General features: G+C 45.3%; 1 protein-coding gene across 4 annotated transcripts in view; it reads left to right on the top strand.

Annotated features, from left to right (window-relative positions):
• The first annotated feature begins 245 nt into the window (after nt 1-245).
• The window catches only part of luzp1 (leucine zipper protein 1), a 48,210-nt gene continuing 34,578 nt past the window's right edge, over nt 246-13,877 (top strand). For 3 of the 4 annotated variants that reach the window (XM_010879641.5, XM_010879642.5, XM_020054198.3), the window contains exon 1: nt 246-562. The gene's annotated coding sequence lies outside the window, so the exon portion shown is untranslated. The remainder of the gene's footprint in view (nt 563-13,877) is intronic. The other variant, XM_010879640.5, reaches the window with a different exon arrangement.

The raw sequence follows: 13,877 nt of genomic DNA, 5'->3' as shown, positions 1-13,877 counted from the left end.
CGAATAAAAAAAAGATTTCACTCTGACGTATTTAAACATTTAGACATGTGTATAACGTGGCGTGGCTGTCAGAAGCATATCTAGTCAGATTTTGGTTGCTATAGTTTTTACGTAGTTACTGCGGATTGCCTTTGCAGGGCAGTATGCATGGATTGTGTTCTTTTCCCACTGAATTTGGCATGTTTCACTTCTTATTCATCGGTTCGGCTAGACTCTAGAAGAGGCGGGACTCTATGGGAAAGGCGTTTTTGCTGCGGTCAGACCCATTCTGGTCACACACAAGAGGCGGGTCCTCCGGCTCAAAGGAAAACCCACCTTTTTCATTGTTAGGAACACGGTGGAATGTGATGGTTTGATCCAACAAAAGCACACGGAGGGGAATAGAAGGAAGAACCAACGAAGGCACTTCTGGGGGGAAAAAAAAACCTATCCGGTTGTTGAGCCACAAAAATCTGTGGAAGAGCAGTGTTCGGCGGTTCCCAACTACTCATTTTGTCTTAACTAACTCTTCGACACCATCTGAATGCATTTGGAGACTATCGCAGATGTTTCTCATGGCAAGGTAGGTGAACTTGTTTGGATAAATGTAAAACTAGGAAACATGTGTAACGGTGCTACGGTAACTTCCTGAGTTCAATACGGGCGGACTCCGAACTGCGGCAAGTTTTCACCCCTCCTCCCCTGCTTTGCTGTACTGCAGCCACAGCCAAAAGGAAGCCTTCGTGAAACACCGGACTGCGTCTAAAAACCTGGGCCACGTTCAGTAGGCAATCGGGTTGTTGAATGTTGCAGAAAAAGTCTCACGAATAGAACTGACGTGTTTGCTTATTCTTCAATTCTAATAACACGTCTGTATGATAATGTGTTCAGAAGCACGTATCCACATTTTTATATACCAACTTTCTACGACGATGTATTCCGTGACCAGGTGGTTAAAATTGTGTTACAGTTAAGTTTTCCTCGTCTAAGCGTAGGCCTACGTAGATTAATGTAGCCTACATTCAATAGTCATATCAACCTTTGGATGGAATGTTGATCAAGAACGTAAACGATTTCCTCCAGAACATTATAGGCTGTCATGCAGCTATAATTTCTCCGTTTCTCCAGTAGCCAAAAATTGTTATTTTTTAAATCGAAAAATTCAACTGTTCTCTTTTTCAGTCAGCTAAACGTTGAGTCCACGATCACTTTAAGGGCAGTATTGCGACCAAAGATTAAGCCTAGTCCAGAACTAAAAAGCAAGCTCAAAGTTTCAATTTAGCTCAGTTTTTCTTTTTTTAGTCCCTTACTATTTTTTCTTCGTGAAACCTGCCCTGAATGTTTAGTTCCTAACAGAACGTAAAGAAGACAGGTTTTTTTTTTGTCAGGTCGACTGTTAAGGTTAAGAAATAACATTGGTCTAAACAAGATGGTAGTAGAAAAACATTTGTACGCTGGCACAGCTAAAAAGCTGTGTTGACAGCCGTGTTTGTGATGTTCTTCAATTTGACCTCTGAAGGTAAACTGTCAATGTATTTGTTTCTGTGCTCAAGCTGTTGTACAGCAGGGAACCGCCAGCCTTTTCATGTCATCCAACAAATGTAAACATCGGGAGGTGCATGAAGCGTTGACACTTGGATTTGATGTGGTGCTTTGGTCAGACGACTTGGTAATAGTTATGTGAACACTCACGTACATCGGTGTTGGGGGTGGTGCGGAAATTTGAATGCATGAGCAGAAAATCCCTCCATACTTAAAATATGTTGTTGGGCAGTGGGCCTATGGTTGTACTGGTCCTGAAAACGTGTTGATTTAGTCTTGAGAGGGCAGCAGGCGATGTATGTCAATGATATGGAATTCTGTGTGGAAAAGAGGTCCTCCAAATGTTTTTCCCAATTCACTAAACACTTGCGCAATGGCTCTGCTTGGAATTTGAGGTAATAATAGCTACCCTTTGAGGAACATTAGGAAAAACAATTACTTGGCTCACAATGTTTCTGTGAAGAATGATATTAGTAAGAAATAATAGCATTTCTAGAAAATGTAGCAGTCAGTTTAGCTCAGGATTTTAATTATTTGTGTGATGTTTTTATTGGATTGATATTCGCTCATATTTATAAAGTGTCAACTCAGCAACTTGTTGTAAACTTAGTGTGTATCCAAAGAAATTAAGTGCGTACAGACACACACACACACACACACACAGCTGCAGTGCATAGCAGCAGCCAGGGAAACAGCGATCTGGCAGGTGGGGCCTGTAAAAAGAAAGCCAGAGAGAAAAATAGAAGGGACCTGCCTTGACCTGTTTCAGACATGAAGGCAAGTCTCTGATTGCTTTCCAGTACGTCCGTGAGCATAGCTACTAGCTCAGCTACTGCTTCCAGCCCGTCTGATGGCAGCAGTACAACTACAGATATGTTGGTCTGGGAGACCAGCTGCGCTTGTCAGATGTTCACCATAAGGGGTGTGGGGGGGGGGGGGGGGTTGTGTCCTTATTGACGGCCCGTGTTTCACCGGTGTCAGTGTTGTCCACACTGCCTCATGCCTGGTGTACCTTAGAGCCGAATGACAAGGTCGATGTGTTTGCCGTGTCAGAACCGTGCAGTGCCAAACAGAGCGAGCGTCCCTTGAACTGCAAACCCTTTACAAGCGGCCTTGTTCCCCCTCTGGTTGGGCTGTGAATGCTGGTCTGCTGTAGGTCTCCTGTGTTTTTCCTCTAGGACCTGGCCATTCTGCCTGTCAGCTTATTGGCTTGCATTTATGTGACCTTAAGACAAGTCAATGATGATGATTGAAATACAGCCGGCAGAGGAGTGCCTGTGAACTTCGTCTTTATGAAATTGACTTTTTATGATGAAGAGAGACAGCATGTAAGAGAGAGGGCATAGTTTGTTCAGTAGCAAAGTATGTCACACTGTGAGTTATAATCTCCGCCCCTCTTCTCTCTTTATGGTCTAGGCTCACACATGATTGGTTTTCCACTCCATGGAAACATGCTGTGAAATGGCATCTCCGCTGCCATTGGCTGAAGCTGAAGCGCAGTCTTTGTGGGTGCCCAATAAGTGTAATTATCTGACTTAAGAGGAGGACCCAAGGATTACGGAGTGGCTAAATGAGTAGTCTGGGGATTGAATTGAAAATTGCGGTTTTTCTGCGTTGCCACTACTCGGACCACTGGGCATGTTGAGGAGAAAATCCCCAGGCGTTGGTCAATAAAATGTTGGGGGTGGTACACGTCTAAGTGTGTATGTTAGAGCAGTCCTCTCTCCCCCAGGATGTTACCCCTCCCTGGACGGGCAGTCAGGGATGCCGGTGGTGAGGTTCCAGGTTTCTCTGAAAAAGACCTCTCTGAAATAGCCCTGGTGAGTCATATTGAGTTTAGAGAAGCGCACAGCCCACATTTTATTGAGATTATCTAATAATGGCCTCAGTATCCAGGACCGGGCCTCCTGTTGACACTACACAGACGCTGCTCGCGCATCAGCAAGGGAATGGATTAGTTCCTTTAGAGAGAGAGATTGAGAGAGAAAGAGAGAGAGAGAGAGTGTGTGTTAAGGACGGTTATAAATGCCTCTACAGTCTTTTTACATTGGTGTTGCCTATTGGGTGTGTTTTGGTGCTTTTCACCTAATACAGGGTGGGTGACGCGGCCGGTCTCTCCGGTGGGTGGGTGGGTGGGTGATGCGGCCGGTCTCTCCGGTGGGTGGGTGATGCGGCCGGTCTCTCCGGTGGGTGGGTGATGCGGCCGGTCTCTCCGGTGGGTGGTTGACTGGGCCGGTCTCTCCGGTAGGTGGGTGGGTGATGCGGCCGGTCTCTCCGGTGGGTAGGTGAATGACGGGGCCGGTCTCTCCGGTGGGTAGGTGAATGACGGGGCCGGTCTCTCCGGTGGGTAGGTGAATGACGCGGCCGGTCTCTCCGGTGGGTGGTTGACTGGGCCAGTCTCTCCGGTGGGTGGTTGACTGGGCCGGTCTCTCCGGTGGGTGGTTGACTGGGCCGGTCTCTCCGGTGGTTAGGTGGGTGACGCGGCCAGTCTCTCCGGTGGGTGGGTGGGTGACGCGGCCGGTCTCTCTGGTGGGTGGGTGACGCGGCCAGTCTCTCCGGTGGGTGGGTGGGTGACAGTGATTTCAGCAGGTGTCTGTTATGTCAGCTGGAGTTTAAACCACTTGCGTTCTGTCTGCGTTCTTGCAGCACAGTGGATCTGTCGTCAGATCCTAGACTGTGAGGGTTCTCAGTTCACAACGCTGCTTAGTCACTGGTTACATAACAGGCTCTGATCTCCATGGATCAATCTGTTGTCCAAATACTCCTCTTGACTAGAGTAATGCTGATTGGAGTCAGGCTGAAGTGCTATGCGTGTGTCTGTTAATTTAGTCTTTTAAACATCTATTTGAGTATGCTGTGCAGTGGGATGGTGTGTGTTTCTTTGTGTATTTGGGCAATACATCGAAAGGCGCAGCACGAGCTCAGTGAGCAGCGAGATTGGGTCAACGCTGCAGTGTGTCCTTGTCGCATTGACTTAGGCCTTGTTTGTGTCAAAGCCTGCAAAATTGGCAGCTTGTTATTAGATGCTTCGATTGGACTTGGCAAACCTCTCTGTGGGCCTGTTGATGAGGGAATTGAGGCTCACCCAAGCAGCAGCGTGTTCTGGGTACCGGGGAAAGGCTCTTTGTGGAGCTACAACAGCAATGTTCCTTTGGTGGTCCACTTGGATGAAGCACATGGCTTTGTGACTGACTTTCAGACTGTTCTCATTAACCAGGACCAGCTTGTTGAAACTCTGTTTCCCACCTTCAGTTTTTCTGTCTCTCTCTCTGTCTGTCTCTCTGTCTGTCTCTCTGTCTCTCAGCCGTTACATGGAAATATATGACACGACTTGCTGAACCTCAACCATAGAAAAATGCTATAAAATAATAGCATCTGTAGACCAGAAAGGCCCCATCGGCCAAGAAGAAGAAACCAATTTGGACCCTTAATAATATTGATTGTCAATTTGCAGCAACTGCTGGCAGGGACATTTTTAAATGTGTGTGAGATGGTTTTTAGTTCTGAGTATTGGCTGATTATTGGACAAGGAATGATGCCTTGGTTTGTGAGTGGGTGTCCTTAAAGCGGGCTGAAAATGTGTTGTGTCTCACAGCCCGAAGATCACGAGCAGCCAGCAACTTGGTCTGACACCTTGATCAATAAACCTGTTTCTCAATCAGTCCCTGTTATTGGAATTCTACTGGATGAGAACTAACACACGTCAAGTTCCTTTATAAAGCCCACACGTGCGTCTCCCTGTGTGTTGGTAAAATTAGCCTCCCGGTATGTTACAAAGCTTTAAGAAATCATTGGAGATCCAACTTGTGAGACCATAAAAACATAATTTTCACACGCTGCACCTTTTAGCGTTTCCATTTTCCAACCCACACGGCTCTGCCCCCAGGAAAAACCTTTGCTTGGCCTCTGAGTTGTATTGTGAGTTGATGTGAACTTCCATGCTTTTGACAGTCCATTAGATTAGTGTGCTAGAGGATGGCATAGCAGATGTGAAGGGTTGCATTTGAGTTGGTCAAAACAGACTGTAAAATATAACCTTCTGGATGGTTTACCTGTGGTGATTTGGTTCACCCTTGGAAAAGTTGTCGTGTGTGTGTGTGTGGGTGTGGTGTGGTGTGGTGTGGTGGCTAATGTGATCCTACATTCACTTATTTTGTTCCTCTACCTCCTTATTTCATTTTATTAAGCTTTATTTTATTGTTCTTCTTTAACATAATTAATAGGTCAGAGTTGACTGAAACTAGAACTTCCCTCATTCATCACTCATCCAAACTGATCTTTTGGCTGCTAGGCTAACCGCTATCATAAATTGTTGGGGATTAACCCCAATGTTCTCATACATCAGACATCCAAAACACCTTGTTGCCCCAGGAATTCATGCTATCCTCCATTATTTCCCCAGTAAACCAACTTGTACCGAAGAAAATAATATTCGTAAAGGGCAAAAACATTTTCATCTGGTCTTCATTTAGCCTGCTCAGCCATTCTGTGTCTTTATCGGAAGTTGAGATTGTTTTTGTGAATGTTTCTGCTGCATCAGAAAACAGTTCCTGCTTAGTTACAAAGGGACTTACACGTGTTTGATGTTTGTCTCTTTGATCAACCTTATTTAGTTCCCTTGCTGTTACCTGCTCTCATGCTTTCTGTCTGTTCTTGTCACTTACATTGATTAAGCCCACATGAACACCGTTCACTGCCAAGACTTGAAGATGGCAGGTCTTCTCACGTTTAATCGTAAGCCCAGTAAGCCTTCACCCCTCTGAATTTTCATGAACAATGGCTCTGGACCACTTTCGAGAAAGTCGTCACTCCATGTTAAGTGCTTCTTCAACCAGTAATGGGCTGTTTTGGACGGTTGTGCCTTTGAGCCCAGAAGCATCTTTTACAGGACTGTACCAATACTGCACGCCCACACTGACGGGTTTTGTGGCACCTCTACAAAACCTAAGGAACGGTGACATGCAACACTTGAAAGAGAAGATGGAAAGCACTCCAGTGGTGCGGCGGTCTGAGGCATAGCGTTTGGACGGTGGCATAGCGAGGGATGAGGAAGTTAACTTGGATGAGAAAAGTTAAGACACGTCCCAGAAATTCCTTGGCGACATCATTTTCTTTTGTGTGTGTTCCTTGAGTCTTCTGGGCAGGCCAATATTCCCCAGTCTGGTCTCCAACTGATTCTTATCTGCGGTTCCCTAACGAGGAGTTCTCGGCTGATCTCCTCCCTCCTCCTCCTCCAGACCGGTCCAGGGGTATTTTTGGAAGTTAATGAAAAGAGAAATCTGAACTGCTTACCCATAAAAGGGATGTCTGGGTCAGGTGTGTGTGTGTGTGTGTGTGTGTGTGTGTGTGTGTGTGTGTGTGTTACTAGTGTTGAAAACTCTGGAATGTTGTAGGGTTGGTGGGCTGGAAAGGGGTGGGGTGGGGTGGGGTCTGTAAGGGGTCTTAGAGGGGAAAATGTGTGCATTTTTTACATTTTTCAGAAGCCATTCCAGTCTGGTTCAAGGTGCATTCTTCATTAAGAGAAATAGTGAGTGTGGAAGGTGGACCAGAGGTCTGTGAACATGCCTCTAATTTACAACTGACACATTTTCACATGGTATCTGCCTGGATTTTGCTTTCCAGATGGGTTAAACATATAGAGCATAGAATAGAATAGAATGGTTAGAACAATTCACGGAAAATTACTTTAACAGGACAGTTCCAATCTACAGTTCATACTATGACTTGCTTTTGAATGCTTACCGAAGAAGCTGAGTAACAAACGGCTACTCAGTGACACATGGCCCAGTATCTCTAAAGTATTTAAAGCTCCTTTACAGTTCGTAACTGTTGAACCATTTTAACTTTTACTGGCGTTTAACTCTTGCTCACGTTGACTAATAAGTCTCTTCCAAATCCTATACCATGGTTTTTGACTGTTCCCAAGCATATCTTAACATTTTGCAGGATTTTATTAGTTAGTTTTATTTTCAGTTGCCTTTTCAGTCGAGTCAGTCCTATGCGCTTTTGGTTTTTGTTCGGCTGTGGTTGGCAAAAACCTGGTGAAGTCCCGCCTCAGATCGACAGGACCCAGCAAGTTCATCCGGGGGTGTTTGGGCTTTTAGTCGCCGTAGTTGCCAGTTTGTTGCTGCTGTTGTAGCTTGGAGAAGACGTTGACTGCAGATGTGAGGGTTGCTGAGTTTGCTAGAGGCGCCATTTCGTACTTGAGCTTCGAAGTGTGTGAGGGCAGCGTGACAGGAGATGAATGGCAAAAAGATGTGGATAAAATAAGGTGTCATTTTTCCATTCCTGGCAGCTCCTCACGAACACTTTCCAAGCCTTGCTGCTATGTTTTGTGTTGCATTTCTCCGGCAGCTGGGGGGGGGGGGGGGGGGGGTTTGCTTGCTTTACCCCTAAATCAATCATGAGCTGTAATTAGCCTTTTTGGCATCAGAGAGCGTGCTTGGGCATCTGGGCTACGACCTGGGACACCTAGCAACCAACCTACGTAATTTTCTTTCCTCCAGAGCGAGAAATCAAGCTCCTCCTGCTATTGAACCCCCGAGATAGAATGTGGTCATTATGTTTCCATAAGGTAGGGCAACCAAAGCACCGGGCAACCGAAGCGCCGGGCATAAATCTGCTTTGAACCTGACTGTCCCAGCCATGCGCCCACTCAGCCCTCTGGCTCTCTCCGTCATCAGCCGAAAGAGTTGAGGGAAAGGGAGGGAGAGGTTAGAGTGCAGCTGGATGTGAATGAGTCCTCGCTGAGTGATGTCACTCAGCCCCTGAGATAACAACCGTGGCCTCCGTCCAGCCTTGGGATCCAGGAGGGAAGGGTTGGGTGGATGGGGGGGGGGGGGGTTTGAACGTCGGATGTGTTTTATGACCCTGTTGGCTTTCATTGCCGTGGCAACAACCCTGCATGTTTCCCACATTCTGCTGTGTGCGCGCACACACGTTACACTTATTGGTCTTGCGTGTGAAAAGACAGGGAATGCTCCAGGAGGGAGGCTTATGGCCTTTTCACATTTACTACAGATATCAGGACAAAGCCTCTTATTATTATTATTTTTTATGGAAAATACCTGGTATCATAACATGTAAGTATGTGTTCGAATTCACATTTTATCCGTGTCTTAACTTTCGTTGTGGTCGATTAATTAGACATTCTTGGTCTCCTGTAAGAAAAGGCTATGAATTTATTTCTTATTTTCAACCTTCCTTGCCAAGGTCTTCACCTGTAGTGTTCGAAGAAGACAGAAAGGGATTGGAAACTATTTCTCCATGCCGAATCTCTTCCGGTCCTTTAGAATAATTTGTCCATGCTTGCGGACTCCCACCTTCAGCTCACCCCACAGGTTTTCATTGTTGTCTAGGTCAGGGGAGTTTGATGGCAATTCCAAACACTTGATTCTTTGGTTAGTGGTCCATTTTTATAAAGCACATTGAATTGCCTACTTGTTTTTATTCTGCTGTATTTTTATATTGTTCTTTTTCTTTGTAAAGCAAAGCTTGAATTTTGCTATATAATTGAGATTGGCTCTGTAGGAATGCTTTTGAATATTGTCCTACTGGAAGGTCCAAGAACGACCCAGTTTTAGCCCCTTGGTAGAGGCAGACAGATTCTGGTCTTTGTACTATTGTACGTGATCATTCTGACCATTAACCCAGATCCATTCAAAATTCAAATGATATATATAGCAAATTTCAGGCACTGATGTCTTGAGACTTCCCAGTGGCTTGATGCCATGCAGGTGGTGCTAAATGGTAGTTTTAGATACATTGTGACTCCAAGACTTGGCAAACATCTGCAGTTCCCCAACAGTGGTCCTTGGGGGTTGGGGAAACTAGATGTACTTGTTTACGTTCAGGCAGGTTCATCAGGTGATTTTTGTCTTTGCTTCCCTGTCAATTGCAACGACCCTGCAACAAATCTTACATAGTTTAGACTAATTCCGACAACTGAATGTAAGTATGATCAGGCTGGCATGGCTGAGCTGTTTGCTTTGACATAACAATTACCAATTTCATACCATCGCTGTAGGGCTGCATGATTAATCGAATTATAATGTACATTTCAATATCGACAAGTGCAATACCCAGCCTTGTGATATTTGGCTCCAAACTAATATGAATGAGGTGTGCTTTATGCGACGCGACGGGTGCGCATTGTATGACCATAATAGTGTTCTTGCAGGTGCTGTAGGTATTTTTGTAGATTACTTAAATACCTGGACCCATTTAAAAAAAAATACTTGATGTCACACACAACAACAGGGTTATTCTTGTTATATGGTTATTTCAGCTTCAATGTCTGTGCCTAAAAACCTACTTAATATGGGAGGAAATATACCTCAAGGGTTAAGAAATTTTACAAATGCATGTTTTGATCCAGGCTACTCCTTCAAATTGTTAATGAGTGTAGAATAAAAAAAATAAACTGAACCTTAACTCGATATTTAACCATTTTAATAGCACATTATGTAGGCTATTATCTCCTATTAAGTGATATTATCTACACTTTACACCAATGTTTGCTAATCATAACCATAATTGCAATATTTGTCAAAGAAATGGTGATGACGTTTTTGACCGGCACCGGGCAGCCATACACCCTGTCGGCATTGTGCCAACTTGTGGTTGGTGTTTGGGCACAACTACACACTCGTGCTCACGCATGTACAGTCCCAATGGTCGAAGCGTTTGTCACTGACGTGCAAAAGAGACCTCTGGTCCCCACATGACCTCCGCTGCTAAAATGAAGGTTAAATATGAATTAGGTGTGGGTCCAACGGTTGTATTGCGCTGAACTGTGCACATCATTTTTAAGATGTCTACAAAACTCACAAATCCAGACACATTTTTTCACTTTTCCCACTGACTTGCAGCAGACGTGAGCAATGTTTGGGACATGAAATCGCAATCAAATCACAGTATTAAGTTGCTATATATATTATAGATTTGTATTGTGAAATCCCTGGCAATTCCCACTCCTAATTTCTTCAACTGTCAGTATGGATTATCTGGAACTATGTCTGAAACAGTCCTGCTTTACTCTTATCGATGTGAAAGGGGGAGAGGCTGTCAAACTATTGTGAAAAGACTGAGACACTAAATGAATTCAGCCTGTATCCAATTACTGCTTTTCTTTTGGTGTGACAATACTGCTATGTTTGAACTGGGGCTTGCTTAGCCATCTTAAGATGCTGATGTTTGAGCCTTGTTAGCTATCAGAAGTTAGCAATGAACCCCCTCCCAACTTCAGCAGATTGTTTTTCGTCAGGAAAATCAGGATGATTTCTTATAAATATACCAGATTTGAGGGTGAGGAATGTTATGATGCTACAGCGACCAAGTCTTCCCACCACCAACAGCTCCCAGCCCAACTTCAAGTCTACTCCTGCATTTTATTCAGATGCCAGGGAAATTAATTACTACTTGTCTTTTATGTTTTCCATACAGACACGCAAATGTGTTTGGATTAAGGCTTCCTTCAATGGCGTGCCAGCACGGGACGTTGACAGCCAAACTGTTTTTCGCTGTGGTGTTCTCCCCCAGGGTTATTTTCGAGCAGATCCAGTGCGTTCTCCAACGGCGCTACGAGTAGGGCCAGCGCGTAACCACGTGCCAACCCGTTGCTTTAGGAGCTCATGTGAGCCGTCTCATGGAGCAAAGTGGCTGTAAAAATAGAGACGCTCGGTGAACCGCACGTTTTTAGCTTTGCTCGGTTTTAATGAAGGATTTTGAAGCCGCTGGCTGCTCTTCAGGTCGCTGCATCTGGTCTGACTGGATCCAAGCGTTGGGGACAGAAATGGGTCCGCCATCACGATTCAGACCCCCTCTCTTGAACATCCCTGCTGTGAGTGTGTTGGCTTTGGCTCAGTCTGGTAACGGGGTCTGCTGAGGTGAGCCGCACTGCTCATATCCGAGTCGTCAACATGTCTTTATCTGGAGCCCCACCCCCCCTCCATTCCTATTGGTAGCTCAGTCACAGAAGTTCCTTATTAGCTTAGAAAATATCCTACATTTTGTGTTTTTCCCTTTAGTCTTCTCATGCATGGTTTGGATGAAATTCGGGTTGTCGCCATTCCCTGTATGGTGGCCAACTGTCATCGCCGCACCAGGCGATTAACCCCGTGTAGTTATTATGGTTTTATTGGACCTGCAGCGCGCATACGACCATAATAGGACATGTTGAGGAACTTCCTCGTCTGGCATTCCTGCCTCTCTCTCCCTGCTTCTGTAACATGGGCCTTCCTTTGTCCTGAGTAATAAGGGTACAGGAAGGCCTGATTCCTGCAGTAGCTCGCTCCAGCCCCGCAGGAATCCTTAAAACACTCCCAGACCTGACTAGCTCATTTGTGTTCTAGAATACCAGGCATTTTTATGGTCCAACATGTTTTTTGTTTTTTTCGTCTCCATTTATTTTCTAGCTAGGCTGGCCTGCCTCCTCTCTGGTGTGAACTGAACAATGCTTTGTCACGGTTTTACTCGTTGGGTTCGGTCTCTTGATCGTGCCACAGTTTGCTCTTTAATTTTCACAGTGCGGTGTGCTGCCTCCAGATCCCTCCCTTGTGATGTCAGGCACTTTGCTCCGCCATTGGCCTTGATGACTGATAAACGAGCCCCCGGGCCCCAGATGTGAGTGTCCCCTCCCTGGTCGAACAAGGTTGCGCTGTGGTGCTGCCAGTGGCCAAGAAAATATTTTGCCCACCCACTTGGACTCTTTGTACCTCCCTTTTTCTTGATTCTTTACTGTTCCACCCCCCCCCCCCCAAGTTAAGGTCCTGTTTTATCTTTTCCCACTCTGAGCTGTAGGTCTATGGGGCGCCTGCCAAACACAGAAGCCCGTGGGTCAACAGACCCTATAAGGAAGAAATGCAAATCAATTCAGAATAGTTGGCCGAGTCTAAGAATTAACTTTTTACATTTTTTAATTTTAATTAGTCCCCCTAATGATTAGGTTTTTACTGTGAGTATTTTGAAATGAGTCAGAGCAGCGGTAGGCCTTCGTAACTGCTGTCTGTGATGAGGAAATTGAGTGTCAAGTGCCCTACATTAATTAGTGTTTTGCCCTCTAACCTCTGACAGGCAGCGGGTAACAAAAGCCGTTTGAAGACAGAAATTACCTCAAGGCACTTGTCGTCTTGGGACAACCGATTACAACGGCATAACCCATTATAACGAGTTGTTCAGGTTCTGAGTGAAAGGAGAGTGCTTGCGGCAGGGCATCTGTTGGTTCTGTCAAGACATTCAGGCATTAGTGTCTACCTTCGCTCACTGGAATGTGAACACATGGGGGAAGGGATACCGCCGCCCGCTACTAAGAGATCAATTTGATGTTCCATTCTTTTTCGTGTTGGTCTTGACTTCTCTCCTTTCGTGCCTCTCCCCTTCCCAGCTTCGTTCCCCTCAGGGCATCCTGTCCGGCATGTTTAATTTTGGCATTCCTTTCCTTCGCTTGCAGACAAAACAACCCGAGAACTCTCAAAGCGAACAACCCCCCCCCCCCCCCCCCCTCCGCCCCCATGCTCTCACACACACACACACACACACACACACACACACACACACTAATCACTTGCAGGAACTGGGCTTCCATGCAGACTTTCTCCGGCTTAGCCCGGCTGCAAAAGAAAGTTGTCTGTAATTCACATCCTTGAATTAAGGGCATTATAATGTGAATAACGACGAAATGCCAGCCACGATGTTGTGACGTTGTGCTGACGGGATGATGTGTGTGACCCTGTTCATATACGCCCCCGATTCACTGTGGTCTGTATCCCATCGCTGACATCTCTCTGCTGGGGGCGTTGCATAACATGCCCTGACTGGCGCGTGCAAGGCAACGTAAAGGAGAATTTTACTGGTTTTCCACTCTGTTTATGCCTTCTCACCCCTATAGGGGTCTGTGAGCCAAGATGACACCCTTATCTGTGATTTTTTTTGTTTTTTTTAACAGCTAATGCAAAGTTTAGGTAAGTATGGACGTCTTGGGAATAGAAGAGGATAGTGCTTTTGTCACTTTCTTTGTTTTCTCTGACCACTGCGAGGTAGTGCCAACACTTCCGATTTTCTATGTGACTTGTTTTTAAGAATATTTCTGATTAAAGTAGTTTTCATTTACGAGCCCCTTGAGGTGGTAAGACTGACGACCTACTGTGGTTATGAGGTCTGCTTTACACTTTCTGACAAACTCCTCCCTGGACAAGGTTTTTAATGGCTGTTTAAAGACAACTGAATCATGGATTTCAGTTTCTCCTCACCTATAGACTAGTTTCATTTGTCACCAGGCAATAAGAAAAAAAAAAAAAATGAAATTATCATAATTATTTTGTACCTATGATGGGGTGATTTTCTTTGGAAAATCTCCA

The sequence above is a fragment of the Esox lucius genome, chromosome 15, assembly GCF_011004845.1.
Source record: "Esox lucius isolate fEsoLuc1 chromosome 15, fEsoLuc1.pri, whole genome shotgun sequence".
Lineage (NCBI taxonomy): Eukaryota > Metazoa > Chordata > Actinopteri > Esociformes > Esocidae > Esox > Esox lucius.
This window is presented reverse-complemented; position numbering and strand designations above follow the sequence as displayed.